Genomic DNA, 18,775 nt, shown 5'->3' with positions numbered 1-18,775 from the left:
CAAAATCAGGGTGTCACCTGGGTCTTGCTTCTTCTTAAAGGGGAGAATCCATTCCCTGTGTCTTCCCTGGTCCTGATGAGTGGCCATCAATCCATGGTATTCCCAGCTTATGGTGGCGTAATTTAGTCTCTGCTTGTGCCACATGGCTGTCTCTCTCTCTCTCTCTCTCTCTGAGCCCAGATTTCCTCCTCTTAACTAATTTCTTCAAATACTCTGTCTACAAGTAAGTTCCCATTCACAGGACCAGAAGTTAGGACTTAAGCATGTCTTTTTGGGGACACAATTCAACCAACGAGTATTCTCTGTGCTTACTCTACTAAATTTAACATCATCTCTTGGCAGTCACTCCATGCAACCTAAAGAGATGCTACTATTTGGAAGGTCGTATTTTGACTGTTGAGCTCAGACTATTCTAACATTAAAGGAACTGTATTTATTTGTCATTCTACTTTATGACTTCAAACATGGTAGAAGAGGAATTCGGGCCATAAAAACAGGCTGGGATAGAGGCCCTCATATGTCCTTGTCTTTTGAGTCAGTGGCTTTGGAGAGCCAGCTGTCTTGTTAAACTGCCTAGCTATTCCATACAAAATAGAAGCAAGGAAATATGTAAAAATAGCAAAACTGAGAGACATGGCATGCACATATGAAGTAGAATATTATTTTATCATTATCAGAAGACACATGTTATAAGGACATGTGGCATCACAGCATTAAGAAGCCAGCCAGTGAGGATTAAGACTATGTATGGTGTGGGTTGCAAGGACTGGTGGGTCCTTATAAAATGGTGGGACTCATTGTTCATTAGAACACACTGGTTTTAGACCACATATGTATGTTCTGACCGCATATCTTCCTTGCCCAGGAAAGCCCCAGTTTCTGCTTGTTGTCCCTGTGTCATCATTAGTAGGGTTCATTTCCCTCTTTAGAATGTTCTGAGTTTGGGTAATAAATTCTATGGGCACCCTGGTACTAGAGGACCAATAACAATAATAGTACATTTTCTATATGTGCATTAAAACCACTAGGGCTCTTACTTTCCAGGCATGGTTTTAAATCTGAATCCTATATTATCGCCAATTAATTCTTCAGTAGTTTCTGGTATTAAGCCAGAATCCACCTGTTCTGAGGACTTCTTTTATCCCTTTCATAAATGACCCTGTGAATCATCCTGGGATGCTGAGGTTCAGCTTTGGCCTGGGTAGGGTTTGATCTCATCTTTCCAAGGACAGATTGGTACATTCGAGAAGTTGTTAGCTACTTTCTGATGAGTTCTGCGATTATTACTCAAAGTAGACTGGATGCCAGTCTGTGTGTATACTCTGTAATGTAGTCTGACTACCTGGAATTATATATGAGCCTACTTCATGAAATGTTATGCAGAAATGTTAACACTGTAAATAATGTTCAGAAACCATGCCAACAATGCAGACAGAATGAATCAGCATTATATTTGCTTGCAAAAATGAAAATAACTTGTCTTGCATAATAGTGATAATGATTTGCTGTAATTCTCCCTTTTGAGCTTACTGCAATTTCTGTAACTTCTTTACCAAGTACTTTCCAAGTCACAGGAGGGGAAACTTTGATCTATCTTTACCATGACTTTCATATACAGATAGAATTTCACTTGAGGTTTTTATTCTTAACCTTTAAAGTCCTGTGTCTGCGCACTACTCTACCTATTCACTTAAAGTCTGTGGGACCAGCTTTACTCTTCAGCCAGATGATAACCAAACAATTCTCATCTAACCTTCAAAAGTTCCCTCTGAGGCAACTGTTGGAACCCAATATGCAGTTTTTCCATTTCAGTTTTCTATCAGGGAGTTTGGATTGTTTCTCTTCTCCTTTTCTTTCAGCTTAAGTCCTATATCGGTGACTAGAAAATTATCTTAAAATCATGCTTAATAAATATCAGATTAATACTGATGATGTTCTATTAAAAGAGAAGAATGCTCAAGTTAATGTATGCAATTGGGCTTAATGAAAAATGGTGATGTTCTTAAAGTGTTCAAAAATGCCTTTCAAAATTGCCACAAAGCCTCCATTTAATTCCTTAATCCTAGCTAATTAATGGAGTATTTGATAATAAAGCAATGATAAGGAAACTACAAGAATGTTGCTTTACAGTACTTTTCTTGGGAAACCTTCCAGATTCAGGGTCAGACCCTGACCTTCATATATGACCTTAGGTAGAGCTTTCTTAGGTTGAATAAACGCTTGTGAACAGTGGTACTGTCTATTGGGTTCCACCAGCTCTGATGATTCTGGTAGAGTTCCCAGTTCTGATGTCCTCTTTCCAGGTTTTTATGCGAGACACAAATGAAAATCCCATCTTATTTAAATCTCTGTTATTGGGCGATTTCTTCCACTTGGAACCGTATTTAACTCTCATTAATATCAGCTCTGACACAGCTCTCATCATATGTCTTTCTATTAATTGGCGTTTGATAATTCTGAATTAAATCATGTGTTCCTTGAGGGTAGAGACCATTATTTTTTCTTCTTTTGTATGTCCCATAGCATGTTACTGAAAATAGTTGCTTGGTTCACATGACATCATTCACTTATAAATATTTTTATTATGGAGAGTTTAAAACAGTTTTAAAAGTAGAGGAAATAGGGTGGGCCACGGTGGCTCAGCAGGCAGAGTTCTCGCCTGCTGTGCCGCAGACCCAGGTTTGGTTCCCGGTACTTGTCTGTGCAAAAATAAAAAAAAGTAGAGAAAATAGCATAAAAGACCCCTATGTACTCAATACCCAAATTCAACAGCTAAGAACTTTGGCCAGTATTGTTTAATCTATGTTCCTTTCCATCCTCTGCCACCAAAATTTTCTAAGACAAGTTTCAGACATCATATTATTTCATCTGTAAATACTTCTCTATGTGTTTCTAAAAATTCTTTTCTTTAAAAAAGTAACAATACCATTATCATGCCTACATAATTAACTATAATTCTTTAATATCATCAAATACCCAGTAAGTGTTCAAACTTTCAATTATGTCAATGATATCATAATGTTTTAGGATCAATTTTATTGAGGTATGTTTTACATACAATGAAATATATGTATTTTAAGCATACAATGAAATGAGTTTTGACAAATATTATATACTCATATGAGTAAATTATAATTATCCACCATGATAATGAAGGTATAAAACATTTCCACCAACACAAAATGTTGTGTTATTTACCCCCACAGCACCAGGCAATAGCTAATCTGCCTTCTGTCACTATAAATTAATTTTGCTGTTTCTAGAAATTCATATAAACGGGATCATACTGTATTTGGTATGTGACTTCTTTCAGTGAACATGTTTTTGAGATTCATTCAGGTTGTAACTTGTATCAGTAGTTCATTCCTTTTTATTGGTGAGTAATATTCCATTGTATGAATACCACTGTTTATCCAGGTTGATGGACATGCGGTTCATTTTCAGCTACTGTGAACATTCTTGTATGAGTTTTGCCTGGGCATGTTTTCAGTTCCCTCGGGTAAATGCCTAGGAATGGAATTGCTGGATTATGTGGCAAGTGCTTATTTAATTTTATAAGAAACTGCCAAAGTCTTTTTCCAGAGTGAGTATTCACTGACAGCATATCCAAATTCCAGTTACTCTGTGGCTTCACTGACACTTTGTATTAAGAATCTTTTCATTTTAGCACTTCTTGTAGGCATGTGATAGTATATTACTGTGGTTTTTGTTTGTGTTGTCCTGATGATTACCCATTCTGAGCACCTTTTCATGTGCTAATTGGTCATTCCTATCTTCTATTTGAAGGGTCTGTTTGAATATTTTCACCATTTTTATTAGATTTCTGCCTGTTTATTATTGAGTTCTGGTAGTTCTTTAGAGATTCAGGATACAAATCTTTTGTTGACTGTATTATTGCAAATATTTTCCTGTAGTCTATGGCTTACCCTTTCATTTTTCTAATGGTATCTGTCAAAGAGTAGAAACTCCATTTCAAGGAAGTCCAATTCAGTGATTTTTTTTCTTTTACTATTTGTGCTCTCTGTATCCTATCGAAGAAATCATGGCCTACCTCAAGGTTGCAAAGATGTTCTGCCTATGATTTCTTCTAGGAACTTTATAGATTTAGCTTTCTTTTTCTCTTTTTGGCATGGGCAGGCTCTGGAAATCGAACCCGGGTCTCCGGCATGGGAGGCAAGAACTCTGCCACTGAGCCACCGTGGCCAGCCCTAGATTTAGTGTTCATGTTTAAGTCTCTGACCCATTTTGAGTTAACTTGTTGTATATGTTGTGACATAAGAGTGGAGCTTTACTTTTTCCGTCTGAATAGGCATTTATTCCATTACCAATGTTAGGTGGATTCAAATTTAGGACTGTTTTATCTTCTTGGTGAACACGATGTAATGTCCTTTTTTTATCTCTGGTAATAGTTTTGTTCTTAGGGTATTTTGCTTGACATCTATATGATATCTATAATAAGAATGATATTTGCTTCTAGTTTCTTAGGGAAAGTAGAAAACAAGGGAAGCCCCCCAGTATTTTCCCACCTATTTCTTTTATTCTTTATTCTGTTTTGTACATACACATTTCTATCTGGTGTCATGTTCCTTCAGCCTACCGAACTTTCTTTAACATTTTTTTTTGCAGTGCATATCTGTGGGTTATAAATTCTCAAGCTTATATTTTTCTAAAAGGGTATTTCATTTTCATTTTTGAAAGTTATTATTCTTTGGATACAGAATTCTAGGTTGACTAAATTTTCCTTTAGCACCTAAAAGATAAAATTCCACTGTTTTTTGGCTTATATAGTTTTTACAAGAAGTTGGTAATTAGTCTCTTTTTTCCCCTATATGAATTTTTTTTTTCTGGACATTTAAGACATTTTCTGCTTGTTACTGATTTTCAGCAATTCGATTATGATGTGCCTTGCTGTTGCTTGTGCTTATCCATTGGGGATGAGTAAACTTCTTGGCATCTGTGGATTTATTGTGTATTAGAGTTGAAAATTTTTCTGTCACTATTTCTTGAAATAAATTTTATTTTTTCCACTGTGCTGGTTTGAAATGATGTGTGTACCCTAGAAAAGCCATGTTTTAATCCTAATCCTATTTTGTAAAGGCAGCCGTTTCTTCTAATCCCTATTCAGTATTGTATATTTGAAACTGTAATCAGATCATCTCCCTGGAGATGTGATTTAATTAAGAGTGGTTGTTAAGCTGGATTACGTAGAGGCATGTCTCCACCCATTTGGGTGGGTCTTGATTAGTTTCTGGAGTCCTGTAAAAGAGGAAACATTTTGGAGAAAGAAGGCGATTGAAAGAGACCAGAGCAGAATGACATAGCCATGAGAAGCAGGGTCCACCAGCCAGTGACCTTTGGAGATGAAGAAGGAATGTGCCTCCCAGGGAGCTTCATGAAACAGGAAGCTAGGAGAAGAAGCTAGCAGATGGCACCATGTTTACCATGTGCCTTCTCACTTGAGAGAGAAACCCTGAACTTCATCGGCCTTCTTGAACCAAGGTATCTTTCCCTGGATGCCTTTTGTTGGACATTTCTATAGACTTGTTTTAACTGGGACATTTTCTCAGCCTTAGAACTGTAAACTAGCAATTTATTAAATTCCCCTTTTCAAAAGCCGTTCTGTTTCTGGTCTATTGCATTCCGGCAGCTAGCAAACTAGAACAGCCACCTACTGTCTACCTTCTTTTGGGACTCTAATTACTAGTATGGTTGACTGCTTGGTATTGTCCCACAAGTTACTGAGTTTCTGTGCTTTTTTTCCTTTGGTCTTTTTCTCTCTGTCCATTATTTGAGTATTTTCTATTGCAATGCCTTCATCTTCACTGAGCTTTCTTTTGTTTAACATCTGCTCAGCTGTTATTATTATCCAATGAAAGTTTCCATATAGATATAGTATTTTTCTTCTCTAGGATTTCCATTTTATTCTTTTTTATATTTTTCATTTCTCTCTTCATTGCATTTATTTTTCCTTTTGAAATACTAAACATATTCATAGTAGTTTTAAAAAAATCATTCTCTGCTTTTTCCAACATCTCTGTCGTTTATAGATGTGTTCCTTTTGATTGATTTTCCTTCATGTTATAGGTAATAATTTGTGGCTTTTTCATGTCCAGTAATTTTTTATTAGAGGCAAGACATCGTAAAGTTTAGTATTTGGTTTTGTTGTCTTCCTTAAAGAATGTTGAAATGTGTTTTGGCAGACAGTTAAGTTATATGTGTTCCAGGCTGATCTTTTACCAGACTTGTTTTTGAAATTTTTAGGGAAGGTTTACAATAGTCTGTAATTTATGGCTAATTTAGCTCTACTACTGAGGTGTGACCCTCTGGCATCTCTACAGATTGCCCTGAATGGTCAGGAAGGTGTGTCTACTCAGACGGGGTAGAATTACATGTCTCCCAGCCCCGTGTAAAATGTTATGATTCTGGTTCTTCAGTTATTTGTCCAGACTTGTGAATATTTACCCTAAGAATGCATAGATTAATATTCAAGCCAAAGATTCAAGAAGCTGTCAACACAGACTTCGGGAACTCTTTGCATAGTTCAATTCTCTTTGGTACCTTGACCCACAAATTCTGGCTGGCTCGGATTCCCAGAATTCTGATCTGTTTTAGCCCCACTCAGTGAGATTGTGGTGTGCTTTCTGCTTCCCCTCTTCCTTTGCTGCCATTTTAAAGTTGTTTTCAGGCAGAAATTCAAGGCCATTGTAGGACTCAGTTCGTGTTTCCTCCTCTCAGGGGTCACAGTCTTGCATTACTTAATACCCTAAGTGTGAAGAAAATTTTTGTGTATATTATACAATTTTCTAGTTGTTTAAGGGTAGAATAAAATTCTATACTAATTTTTTCTTCATGGCCAGAAGCGGAAGCCACAAATATTTTTTGAATTATGCAGACTTACTTTATTTCACACACACACAAATATATATATATTTCTATTTTACAGGTACGGTCTTTTCTTCCAATCAGAATACTTTATTTTTGCTTAAAACCAGAAGCCTTAACTCCTGATAGCTCTCAGTATAATAATTGCGATAAAGCAGATGCTATCATGGAAGTTCATTTTAGCAATTCCTCACCACATCTCAGGAAGTTTCTTTCCATCACAGTTATTTTATTCCTGCTTCCCTTCCCTTGAAAATGATTTAGTAATTACCAGAAGAGTGAACGGGTTAATGTCAGAATAATCAAATGCTACTGCATTTCATTGCATATATGAAGTCATAAAATTTTAAACAATTTATGTATTTGACTCAGGATTCAAATGAAGTCTATACATTTCTATTGGTTGATGTGTCATTTGATCTTCATTTAATTATTAAGGCTATCCTTTACCTCTCTTTTTTCTATCTCTTTTCCTTATATTTTCATTTGTTGAAAAAACTGAATTATTTGTTTCCCACATTTTGAATTTTACCTATTGCATTCCTATGGTATCTTTTAACATGTTCATCCATATATATTTCCTGGTAATTGATAATTGGGTTTAGAAAGTTTGACCAGATTTTCATTCTTTTTTTTCTCAATACTAATTTAAAGACACTGGTGTGTTTTCCATCAAGAAGTGCATAATATTTAATTGTTTCCCTTTCTGTAATGTTAACAGCAGTTGTTGCTCAATAGCTAGAACAAAACACTTCTTTTAATTTGCTCATTTATGATAGAGACTGGACCTCTAAGTTGAATTCTTAGACTTCACAAATGCAAATTCATGAACTTGTTTTCAAAATATTTGTTACAATGATAGATCAGAGCTCCATTATAAAGGAAAAAGTGACCAATTTTTAAAGCTGGAAGGAGGCCAGTCTGAATTATAATTTGGCTTAAAAGCAATCTGATACATGTTACTTTCAAGGTTAATCTCTAACTGAAGCCGAGCTCAGATGGTGCTGCCAGGGGAGAAGATACCTTTACATCTCCATCAACGAGAGATAAGAATGGCTTCTCATATCAGCCCTAAGATGAGGATGCTTCTGTAGCCGTTTGTAGTCTAAATTTGTTTAAATATTTTCTTCTGTGCTTATTTATGGGGATGATATCTTAGCTATGAACATAAGGATTTTCAATGAAAAGGTGAATGTCTGCCCTAGCCATCACACTAGTAGGTGTAGAGTTTTTATTTTTGCAATGCAGTTCCTGTTATACTCTTGCCTTTATTCTTCCTCAGGATTTTCTCTGATTTTATCAGCTTAAGTTTCAAAGATATGGAAGGACTCAGGGACTTAGAGAAGCTTAGTTAGCCAGGGCTTCTCACCTTGGTCAACTGATAGTTTCACCCTTTGCTCCATACTCACAGAATACTGTGCGTGGGAAAGTTCTTTAGCCCCCCTACTCACTACACTTGTGCAAAGGACCCAGCATCGTTATTTTCCTTTTACTAGTTACTGTATGTCAGCCCTGCATGTGGTTTCTTGCTGTGAGTTTCATTTTCCTGCAGTGCCTTGGAAACTCTGGAACATTTTTCAGGTGTGTTGGTTGGTCTTCACGGGTCTGGCCACTGTGTCATGCATGCAGGCGCATTCCCCAAAGCGGTTCTGAGCTACGTGGGCAGCTGTTTTGGTTCCTCCTTCTAATTTAACCCTTGTCTTTCTGGAATGCTCTTGGAACTCTTGTACATTTGGTAAAACACAACATTGGTTTCTCAAGCTCTATCTTGTTTGCTTTCAGAGTGTTGTGATATTAGTATTCCCTCGTCTGCCACATTCCAGGCATATCTTGAGAGTAATCTTTTCCTTTTTAGGTTAAAATAATTATATGATGTGAGACTTCTTGGTCTTAATTTCTGGAAAATACATTTTAAAGAGACCCAAATACTTCAGCCATCTAAACTCAGGTATCATGGCAACCTTTTAGCATTGACGTGTTTTGTCCTTGGCTTATTGCCAAGTTAAAATTGGTATTCTTCATTTCTTTGTCTTGCCTTTTTGAGAGAAGTAAAGCTAAATTTAATTTTCGCCCTTGTTATGGATGTATGGCTACCAAACAGCTAGATTTGGGGAATGGCCTTATATCAGATTTCCTGACTGATTATCCACACAAACCACTGAGATGCCCTGGAATTCTGCACTTTTGCAGTGTTCGATCTACGTCCTTAAGACTGCCTCCTTGGAAGAAGAAATGACAAACAAGTATGTTTTGTGAAAACATGTGTCCTGATGGTTGATCTTAAAAAAAATATGAACATGGAATTTTATTGTGGGAAATTATTTGACTTAGCTTGGGCTCCCTGAAACAGAGCATGAGTGAGAGGCTTGCACATAGGTTGTTTATTTGACCCCAGGGAGCAGGGGAGTGAGCCAGGGCAGGAAAGTGCCCTTGAGGGCACCTTGTGAAGAGGTCTGCTCCTAGCTGGGGACCGTCTCATCTTGCAGAGACCTCCTGAGGAGTTTGAGAAATGTACCGTATCTTGGAACTGCTTGCTTTCCCCCTAAAGGCTGAAGCATTTGTCCAGTGGCTTCATCTTCTACTGGTCAGGATGAGTGTGGAAAACCCCTGTGCTTCTAGGTTGTACTTGTATGAGTGCCCAGAGGTCCAAGCAGGCATTGCCTTCCACCATCCTCAGGATGGGCTGGGGGTGAACTGCTGCCCAGCCAGCCCTGTTCAGAGCTGGTCAGAACAAGCTTGAAACTGGTCCTGGGGCAGAAGTCGGAGTGAGGGGTGGGGTCCAGAGGGTGGCACTGGTGCCTGCCGAGAGCATCAGATGCTTTATTGGGGGAGAGGTGGAGGAAACAAAAGTCAACCTATGTGCCTCTAAATGAAAATGAAAGTATCTTCTTACGTGTTTGCCAGCTTTCAATTCACACTGGCACCTGAGAAAAGACAAAAAAAGAGGGTGTGCATTTCTGGGACTGCAGTTAATGCTCTCTCAAGCATTCCACATAGATGGTTTGCATTTTGAGTGTAAACCTGGTCATGGCCACGGGAACATGTGGTGAGTCAACATTCAGACAAGACACTTGTCAGGGGCTGCCTGGTTTACCCCAGGACTGATATCAATTCGGGCAGTTTGTGTGCCCTTTTCAATATTCTCTTTCTCTCTCTCTCTTTTTTTAAAAGTGACTACTAAAGGATTACTAGAATTGTATGGAAGGACTTGTTCAAACTAAAATGTATTCAGTCAGTTATGCCCAATAACTAACCAGCAATCAAGATCGTGTCCCAGCAAAAGGAGCAGCATTCTCACACACCTCAGGAAGACAACTTACCTGTGTGATGGAAACTGGCCCACGAGTATCCGGAACTATCAGGTATGGGGATTGTGTGAACTGAGAACTGTCTCCTGTTTTCTCACCATCGGGAGGAGGAAGTACAGGCCCGCACAGGTAGAATGGGGTATCAGAAAACAACCAGTATCATGGAAGCTACCTTTACTGAGTAGCTACTGTGCACCAGTCAATAGGTTAGGCTATTTATATATTTGGATATATTTAATACTCATACTGTCCTGTGGAGGAATATTTTATTACTCATCATTTTACAAATGGGTAGAAGAATGCTCATAGAGGTGGTTCAAAGTGACTCAGCTAATGAGAGGCAAAGGGGCCTATGATGGTTTGGAGGTATGTACTCCAGAAAAGCATATTCTTAAACTTAATCCATTTCTGTGGGTGTGAATGCATTGTAAATAAGAACTCTTGATGATGTTACTTCCATTCAGGTGGGGTCTAATTTACTGGAGTCCTTTATAGGCAAAATAAAATCCAGAAAGAGACAGAGAAAGCCACAGGAAGCAAGAAACTGAGGGTCAACAGAACTAGGAAGAGCAGGAGAAGGGAGAGACCAGGCTGCCATATGCGTTGTCATGTGAAGGCCCAGAACTAAGGATCACCAGCAGCCAGCTCCAGAACAAAGCATCACCTTGATGATGACTTGATTTGCACTTGATTTCCAGCCTCAAAACTATAGGCTAATAATTTCCCATCATTTAAACCAACCCATTGCATGATATGTACTTGAGCAGCTAAGGAAGCTAAAACAGGGACATTTGAGTTTAGGTCTAGCTGATATCCAAGCACGGGCTTCTATCCTTTCCAGCAGGGAAATCTTGTCAAGTTGTTTAATCTCTCTGCAGCAGTTTTCTCACTGGGAAAATAATAGTTATAGTGAGAATTAAATTAAATATGACAATATTCCTATAACAATCAGTTTAGAATAAACTGTTCAATAAATGATGATTTCAGAAGTAAGAGTAACATATGGAAGCCATCTATTGTTGGGTGTGTCGAATCCTTGGCAGCTTCCTGTATTTTCCCCACTGAGTAAGTGGGCTGTGATTTTGAGCAAGTAGCTGTCATTTGCTGAGACCAGAGCCCTCATGTGAGTTAAGGCCATTTCTGTCAAATTCGTGATTTGCGCTCGGACATGCTCAGGATGGACCCAGTGTGTTTCACACCAGCAAAGGACATGTGTGTGAACAGTGACAGGTGGGATGGAGGTGGGGTGTCTTTTGGGCACTAACGCCTCCCGCATTTGACTCTCTCAAGTTATGGCTCCTCCTCCCATCTCCAGGCTTCTAATATTACCAGATGTAAGGGCTGATTGTAGAGATGTGCCGCTTTGCTAGGTCGGTCATTGTGATTCAGAGCCCGTGAGACCAGGCCGCGCTGAGGCGCTGTCCCATTCTTCATGGTGAAGCGCTCACCTCACACACTGGGACTTGAAAAGAAGCTGTGCTGAATGTGTGAAAAGGGGGGAAATAATGATCTCGTGGTTCCTTTTCCTGGGCTACTAACTGCACGTTGAATGGAGCCTCTGGGAAGCAATGACTTTTGTAGAAGCTCTCAAAAGTTCTTGGAACTCAAGGGGTGGAAGAAAAGTTATCCCAGCTATGGGAGCTTATGTTCCTGCTGAGTCAAAATGTTCTCTCAGCTGACAGGAAGTAATTATTTCCCTCGAGGGCATTATGGTCTAGTTGGGGAGATGAAAATGACTTGAGAATGCTTAGAAAGCATTCACAACAAGCACCAAGATATACTGGGGAGGTCAGTCTTGAATTTCTACAAGTATGGCCCCATCTAAGTCTGCTCAGAGTCACCTGGCGAAGACCTCCCAATGAGGTGAGCTCTGAAAAGTTTTTGGAGGAACTTCCCTTATTCAGAGGTGGACTGAGGACTTACTATGAGCCACCTAATGCTTCTGTGCTCTGAAAATTATGAGACTTTCCCCTCCAGGAGGAAACTGTAGCTCTGGATTTTTGGAAAGGAAAAGTCAGGGCTGTGCATTTCTCCACATCATGCAAATCACAAACCTGGTTGCCTTTCTGTTTATAGGCACTTGCTGTTTGCTTGGCATGGAGTTTAGTGGCTTACATGCATCATTTCGTTTATTCCTTACCACAGCTCAAGTCCATATGATGCCAAAGCTGAGTGAGGTTAAACAACTTTGAGCGTCAAGGGCAGGGTGAGGATTTTCTGCCCAGATCAGTCTAACCCAGCAGCCACCGTTCTTTCCACCAAAGTCTTCTAAGCAATGACACAGGTCTGGGTATGACATTAGCAAGGGCCCGTAATGCACCAGACACTGTGCTAAGCTTTTTGTGAACATTTTTGTACTCAGTCATTTCAACAGTACTATTGGTAAATACTGTTATTGACCTGATTTTCAATTAAACAGTAGGTTTAAACAAAGCTGAAGTGAAACATTTCTTCTGGTACACAATTTCCCACTCAGTAAGTTCCATGATCGGCCCTGTTATTTAATTATAATCCTACTTTAATGGCCAAAAGAACGTAATAAGAATATGGTTTATATAGTCTGAGACTTAGGGTGAGAACTTTGCGTGTGTGTGTGTGCATGTGTGTGCATTGCTGGAGAGATTGGAGGTAGAAGTGGAAGAAAGTTAACTCAAGTGCTCAAAAATGCTTGGGGGCATGTTTCCACCACTGACCAACTATGGTATTTTGAGCAAGTCACTTAACTGTTTTGGACATTAGGTCTGTCAGCCAAAAAATAGGGATTGGACTGGATTATCCCAAAGATTCTTTTCAACTTAAAAAGTCTGTGATTCCAGTGTGGATGCTCAAAAGTGTTAGCATACATCACTCTGATGCATTCTCTCTCCATGGGCGGTCCTTGCACCTCATGCCCTTGGAAACCATGCTGCAAGTGTGTTATGAAGTTGGCTCTTGTTGTCGTTTGATTCTAATCCTTCAGCTCAGGCAGATTTTGTTTTGGCTGCATTTCTATGTTTCTCCCTTCAGAGCTGAACTTGGCCTTCTTATTATATGACCCTTGGGGCTGGCTATATTGATAAATTTTTACAGTAAGCAGAGGCTAAAGGGCTGCAGGAGTAGCAGCTCTTCTTGAAGCCAAAGTCACCGCAGTGGGGTTGAGAACATGGGCAGCCCAGAGCCTCTGGTCTTAAGTCCTCCCAGGAGTTGGCCAGCTTTGATTTGGAGCTCACTGAAATAGCCAGAAGTATTTCCAAATGGAATATTTTTGTCTTCTTTTGAAAGAGGACTGAGTTGGATGGGTGTCTTCCCAGAGATACGTCAAGCTGGAACCTGGGTTTCTGGTCCAAAGCCCCTACTTGTCACATTTGTGGTGCTGGTCACGAATTCTGTAGCTTCTTGAAGCCTGTGCTGCTTTAGAGGAGCAGACACAGAGGGTTGAATTGCATCTTGGTCACTGGCCAGTTATGCGGTTTTGGGAACTTCTCAACCTCTCCACTCTCAGTTTCCTCCTTTGTTAAATAGTAATAATAACACTGACCTCATTGGGTTGTTATGGGGAGGAGATGGCCCTGAAAGTGCTTGGCCAAGAGAAAGGCTCAACCCATGACAGGCCCCCTTCCTTTAAGCCTACAATGCTTTACAAAGGAACAGCATTATTATAACAAGCTGACCTGAGGCCACAGGAGGGGCAGGGTGGAGATGGCCAGGAGTGGCCTTGAACTACCAAATAAATAGTTCACGAGGGGATTGTTTTTATGTCCTTGTAATACATTAAGAGGATCGACTTCCTTACCTGTTACTTCCAAGAAGTTCTGATGTTCTGGGGAGTTTTCTCAACGTAAATACTAGTATTATTTCCATTAAATTATAGCTCTGCCCTCCTGGATAGTCAACATCAAAAGTAGCGGCTCTGGGCCCTTGAGATATCTCAGAAATAACCGTTCAAGGCACATAAGAGTAGGTTACGGGATTTGGCAGGGAACGACATGCTTCCGATACCTGAACACAGGAAAGGGGGAGCAGACTAAATTCAGGTGATAGGGCCCTTTTTTCTTGTGGTTTAGGACTGGCCGTATCTCCTGGATCATTCTGAGGAGATATAAACTGATGTTCTAGTTCGATAGCAGGGCAGGGCAGTCACAACAATGTGGACGTTTCTGCAGGGAAAGGCACCGGGGCATTTTCACTAAGAACCTTGGGGCAGCGCGGATGGTCAGCTATTGAGTACGCAGCACCCTACTGGCACTGGCACTTTCTAAAGGATTTCTTATGAACTTTCTGAGAGGCTTTATGACCTCATTATTGTTATCCCCATTTTGCTAGTGTGGAAACCGATGGAATGAGTGACATAGGGCTATATAGCAAGGGTCGGCCCCACCACACCCTTTGCAGATTCCCTGTTTTCCAGAAAATGACACCTGGATAAAGCTGGCTCTTTGCTTTGATACAGGATGGTTAGATTTGGGAAGGAGAATAACAGCTCTTAGACCTCTTATAAGCTGTACTACGTAATAAAACCCACATCTTATGGAAAGGTGGCAGAAGTGTGAGTGAAGTAGCAGAAAAAGTCTTTGTAGGGGAAAAAGCTCAGAAAGAGACCACTGTTCATCTAGAGAGCCACTGAGGAGAGCACTGTTTCTTTGCAGTTCAATCTGCTTCTCTATCCCTTTTCTTTCTCCCACTGCCCTTATTAGCCAACCCCGTAGTGCCTGTGTTTGGGCTCCCAGCTCAGGTGATTTGACACCATCCATCACCTTGACTGACATTCTTTTGCTTTAGGGATACTATATCAGGTTTAGAGGCATATTATAAAAATTACTCATTGCACTAATTATAGATCGAAATGGAGAATGTAAATTGGGTATAAATACATTCAATGGAGAAGATATGTTGGTGGCAAAAAATGACATGGATACAGTGTACAGAGTTATTGTTAAAGATGAACACTCAAATTGAAAAATGGGCAAAGGACGTAAATCCACTTAAAACCCACCTATAGAAATGTACATAGAAGAAGCACACAATTGGCATGTGTCCATACTTGCCTGTATAATTCACGGAAATATAATAATGGGTAATAATATGGGCTTTGGTATCAGATCAGCCTGGCTCAAATTCTGGATATAATTATTTACTGGCTCCATGATTTTTAGTAAATTATCTGACATCTCTAAGCTGTCATTTTTTTCTGTAAAATGGGGATAATAATAGTACTTACCTTGGTGGGTTGTGAGAATTACAAGAAATAATTAGTGATTAGCACAGTAATCTATAGTAAGCTTTCAATGCACATTAGCTATTATTACTTCTCAGTAGGGATATGTGCATTTGTACAATGTTAATAATTTAACATCTTGCAAAAATCAAAGAAATTGAAATCTCTCAACAATGAAATCTTATTTGTTAACCAATCAGATTGAAAAAAGGTGAAAAAAAGGACAGTACTTGCTATTGGTAAGGTGTGGGCAGAACTGGTTCTCTCAGGTATTACAGGGAACGATGGAACTTGCTACCACATTTCTGTGGGGCAATTTGGAAATATGCGTCAACATTTAAGGTACAGATAATTCTTCTAGAAATTTACCCCAGGAGATCATTGGACAAGTGCCCAGTGATGAATAGATAAGAATGTTTATCCTGGCATTTTTTATAAAAGCAAAGTGTTGCGAACAAATGTCCTTTGGTGAGACTGGTGAACAAATTTGCTATACAAATACTAACAGCAGTGTTTTATGTCTTTAGTGACCATCATGTGTAAAGTTCTCTGACATAGTGATGGGTGAAAAAAATTGGTTGCAAAAATAATGTATAGATGTCCTCATTTATGTATGAACCTGTTTGTTCAGTAAAAGAAACAGGTTTGAAAAGATGTACTTTAAAATGCTGACACCAGTTGCCTCTGGGTAAGGAAACATTTTTCTTCTTTGGAACTAACTTTACTGTTTGATTTTTGTGTGAGCATGTATTATCTTTTTGATCAAGAAAAAAAAAGGAATGGACTTTTTTTTTTGTCCTTTATAAACATACCCTAAACCGAGATTTACATGTTGATTTTGCTCTTGTAAACTTACTGAAGGTTGTGTTCCAAGAATCCATCATCATTGCTTTCTTCCTTCTCTTTTTTCCTTGTTTGTCACTCAGAAGTTTCTTCATTCTTTAGTCTATGGCTTGTGCAAGAAGACATTAAAACCCACGTTTTGCAAGACCTTTCCATGAAATGGAAAGCACATGAACGCTCACTCCAGGAAGAGGTGTGCACTGAAAGATTCCTTACTTCAGCAATAATAATGAAGTTCTTGGAGTTTCCTACAACTCCACAGAAGTGAGGCTAGTCAGAAATATCTGGTCAGCGCTAGATATGCTAGTGCTTCCACATACTAGCTCCAGGGCCAGTGATGCTTCAAAGCAAAGCAGGCTTGAAAGTCTTTTGCTGGAGTTACTTAGAATCCTTGCAGTGGGAAAACTGCTGAGGGATTGCCTGGACTGCCTTATGTAACCAGACTGTGGGGGAACCTGGAGGATGGCTCCAAGGAATGATTTGAGGGATCTATAAATTTCCTGTGTACCACCCCCAAATAGCTCCAAATGATCTTGTCATCCCTCACTTCCCTTCCCGGTTTGAACTTCCCACTATAATTCAAAATTTCAAAAATGCCTTTATCCTTCGATGCTTCAGAGTTTAGCAAACATTGTTCCAATGGAAGCTCACAGCAGTCCTGGGAGGTAAGCAGAGCAGGACTTGGTTTGAAGAGCAGGGCTAAAGGCTCAAAGACATGTAATGGTTTGGCACATCCAGGACTAGAATCCAGCTCCTCCATTCCCAAGTTCTGCATGCGTTTGTTTTCTTTCTACTCTGTGACTTTGCAGTTCTGTAGAAAGCTGTCCGAGCTCCGTGGGCTGTCCTGGATCTCTTTCAAAGTTTTCTGACAGAGACACTTTTTTTTTTATTGTGAACTTACACACACAAAACACACACACATACACACATAGACTGAAACAAAAGTTTCAAGAAGCAAAGCTTATCCTTACCATACAATGACTCACATCTTCTAGGCTAGTCCCTCCATTCCATTCCATTCCATTCTATTCCTGTTCAGTAAAAAAAGGTGGGGGGCGGGTAGGTTTTCCCATGACTCCATAAACTGATTCCTGATATCCAGAGGAATATTTTCTAGTTGCATGGTATACTTTGGATTCCTCTGTGCAACAGAGAAAGATTGCTTGACCCTAAAGGGAGATTGGAACTACACTGGAAGGAATAAGATACAATGCAAGGAAAACCTCCAGAGAGGAAAGGGGGAATGGATTGGGGTGGGGGTGGGAGGCAGGTGTGGATAGAACGCCTCAAAGCAATGGACCAAAAGCTATATTCATGTTTAGGCCTTCTTGTCTTTCTCTTACACTGATGATTCACTACAAATGAGTACGTGACTATGCTGGGGAGGCTGAAGTCGACCTTTGGTCTCCTTCATGGCTTCCCAGAAGGTAAGTTCTATAGCTGGTGGGACTTGCTTTCATGGTGAATGGCTCGGTGCACCCTTGCACCCTAGTCAGAAGGAACTTCAACAGGCTGTGAAGGTGGTGGCCTCATGTGTAGCTGCCTCCCCACAGAAGCATCATCTGGTTCTCAGCAAGATGGATCTGGAGCAGGACTCTGTCTTTCCAGGTCATATATCCCTTTGAGACGTGTTGACCTGTGAACCCTCATCAAAACACACTGACGCACATGCTCACAAAATTCACATAAAATGTTTCTGCTTCTACAGATACTGAAATTCATACCTGGTCGGAAGCCTGAAATGGGGTGTTGATCTGGAGGATTCAAAGAAGGTGGGAATAGAAAATGAATTCATGGGCACACTGAAAGACTTTTCCTTGCCAACTTGCCTTTGTCTAGATCACTGTGTGAATAAAAAAGTAGCCTTCTTCACTTCCATACTCTTTCCTAAATATCTGGCACGTGTTCCTTTTGTTTTATGCTGATGAAGATTTATGCTGCATGAAGGCAGGATTTGAGGGATCCATAAACTCCCATTCACACGGGAGGGAGGGCTTCTCACGGGATGGCTCCCAGTTCCATCCGTGGTCCAAGGGCTTGTCTCACTTCCTTCTAGACCCACATGCTCTGGCTTTGCCAGCACTGGTTCTAGATCTCTATCCATCTCTGTAAGATGGGACTATTTATGGCTTCCCATAAAGCCATTGTGAACAGTATATGAGATGATTTATATAAATTGTGCACAATGGCATGTACTGATGTTATTGTTATTATTTTCATCGTTACTATTAGCTACTATCTCCACTTTGAAACTCTGTCCCTGAAGTAGGTTATTTAACCTTCATTCAGTGCCAGAATAGGTTCCTTTGTATAGATTTCTAGAGCATATGGTTGACCATCGATGTTGCATTTCTCAGAACTGTTCATTCTTAACTGTTGGTTTAGACTCCGATTCAAGCCCTGCTTATGCACTAGGCCCAACATTTCCACGTGTGCTGCCTCACTTCACACTCAGAACAGCACCCCGGGGTAAGCGTTACTAATCCCATTTCTGAAATAAGGACATTCAAAAATTAAGTGGCTTGACCAGGGCTGGTGGCTAATTAAG

At 39.8% G+C, this 18,775-nt stretch overlaps 1 long non-coding RNA gene across 1 annotated transcript in view; it reads left to right on the top strand.

Annotated features, from left to right (window-relative positions):
• Nucleotides 1-18,775, top strand: part of LOC143668799 (uncharacterized) — a 51,892-nt gene that overhangs the window by 6,961 nt on the left and 26,156 nt on the right. The window contains exon 2 of the long non-coding RNA XR_013168557.1: nucleotides 10,054-10,244. This is a non-coding gene — a long non-coding RNA (uncharacterized LOC143668799). The remainder of the gene's footprint in view (nucleotides 1-10,053; nucleotides 10,245-18,775) is intronic.

This window comes from Tamandua tetradactyla, chromosome 25, assembly GCF_023851605.1.
Source record: "Tamandua tetradactyla isolate mTamTet1 chromosome 25, mTamTet1.pri, whole genome shotgun sequence".
Lineage (NCBI taxonomy): Eukaryota > Metazoa > Chordata > Mammalia > Pilosa > Myrmecophagidae > Tamandua > Tamandua tetradactyla.
This window is presented reverse-complemented; position numbering and strand designations above follow the sequence as displayed.